The sequence below is a fragment of the Pediculus humanus genome, genomic scaffold, assembly GCF_000006295.1.
Source record: "Pediculus humanus corporis 1103172107412 genomic scaffold, whole genome shotgun sequence".
Classification (NCBI taxonomy): domain Eukaryota; kingdom Metazoa; phylum Arthropoda; class Insecta; order Psocodea; family Pediculidae; genus Pediculus; species Pediculus humanus.
In genome coordinates, this window is record NW_002987037.1 from 135795 (window position 1) to 138158 (window position 2364).

The following is a 2364-nucleotide window of genomic DNA, read 5'->3' on the forward strand; positions in this document are numbered from 1 at the left end:
GATCGATTATATATAATTTTTTTTAAATATTCATCGATTTTATTAATAAAAAATGTCCGATAAATTTTTATTACAATTATTTATTTTATTTTGGGTAAGTTAATAATTATATTTATTATTTATATACGATTTTTTTATAATTTAAAATTTATTATTATTATTATTATTGATTATTGATTAATAAATTGTATTATTTTTATTATTTTTATCGTTTTGAATTCATGAGAAATTTTTTTTTTTTTTATTTGAAAACAATAAGTTTTTAATATTTGCTACAAGGGAAGAGGGAGGAAGGGAGGACAAGAGGGGTAATAGGGTGGGGCGGGGGGTGAAAATTTATAAGGTACGAAGAGGGGCGTAAGGAAAAAAAAGATTTATTTAGTCATATTACGGTAAATATTTTTTTTAATGAATGAAAAACTGTATCCACGTATCTTTTCACTACAAAGCGATGGACTTTTAACCTTTACAACAACAAAAAAAAAGAATTGTTTTTTTTTTCGGATGCAAGTTTTTAATTTTTATTTTCTTTAAAAAAAAAAAAAAAAAAGAGTTTTTAACTTTCTTACACTTCAAGATAAAAAGTTTTGATAAAAAAACAAAACTTAAAAAGAATTTTAAGAGCCTTAAGATTTGCCCTTGTTTATATTTATGATAAACCGTACAACAACAACAACAACAACCAAAATTGTTTGACCCTCTTGATACAATTTATATATACCTTGTCTCTACCTATTCTCAACATAATTTATTACTTTAAATTCCAGCAAATTTTTTTTTTTTAAACATTTTTTTCCACCGTTAATATTTAAAAAAAATTTCTTTTTTTTACTTTTTACCCCCACCCTTTATACGTTTCACATTATTATTATTATTATTATTATTATTATTAATTAAGTATAAAAAAAAGTAGCACTCTAGTAGTTTACTTTGTAATTATATTAATAATAATCATTTTTCTTTTTAATATTTCAAACTACCTATTATTATAATTGTTATTAAGATGATAATATAATTGACTTGTAACAATAATAATAATAATAATTATCATAACTGTTAATAACATAATCGAAAATGTTTCTTTTCCTCCTTCTCCCCTCCCCTTTCACTCCCTCAGTAAAATTTCTTTTAAGAAAACCAAAAAAAAAAAAAAAAAATGGTAAACATTTTTTGATTTTCCTTAAAAATTTATGTTTTATTTATTTATTTATTAATAAATAAATCGTGACGAATGTGAAAGCAGCAACATACACATTTATTTATTTAAAATTCATAACAAAAAACTTTAAGTAAAACATAATTTAAAATGTATCGAAGGTTAGACTGACGTGATTATGTTTAAAAAAAAAAAAAAAAACAATTGGGTGCGGAGAAAAGACAAAAATTATGTTTGTCAACTTTTTATTTTTTTCCGTTTTGAATAAAATTCGTATTATTATTATTATTATCATTTTAACAATTTATCCCGTTTGAAAATTAATAATTTATTATTTTATTTAAAACATCCTAAACAAAAAAAAAAGTTTACGTTAATGTTTTAAACAATGAATCAAATACTTTGGAGATTCGTATATACATAAAACAAAAATGATTATTATTATTATTACTATAGTGACGTAATAAATGGTTAATAAATTATTTGTTTGTTAATTAAGGTATCGTGTTTTATACCCGTTTCGTTGAGCGAATTAGGAAGTCGATGTACAAAAAATTCAGATTGTAAAATTAACAACAGCCATTGTTTGTCAGGAGTTTGCACGTGTAAACATTATTACGCGGATTATAATTCAACGTCATGTTTAGAATGTTTGTATTTAATATAAAAAAAATTATTTTCACGTTTAATATTTTAATAAAATATATATGTACATATTATTAATCGATAAATCAATAAATAATTATTTTAGCACAACTTTTGGATCAAGAATGTCTAATCGATGATCAATGTTCTTTAAGGGTAGCTAACAGTTCTTGTAAAAATGGTTTTTGTCATTGTTCGAATGGTTTTATACGTTTTAGAAAACACACGTGTTTAGGACGTAAGATACCTATTATTATTACTATTATTAATAAGAAATAAAAATTTTTTTTTTAATAACGTACGAATTGTTTTTTTTTCTCCAGCTGCAAAACTTGGAAGTGTTTGTTATAGCGATGAACATTGTCAAATGTGGAATAAAAATTTACGTTGTAATTTTATTATTCAAAGTTTGTTTGGTAAATGCGAATGCAAAGGTCAAGAGGGTAAGTTATAGTTAAACTGATATTTTTTGCCAAAAAAAAAAATTTATTACTTTCTTTTTTTTTTTTTAAGGACTTTGTCACGATTCCAATCAATCAGAAAACGATGGGGAAAAAGATGAG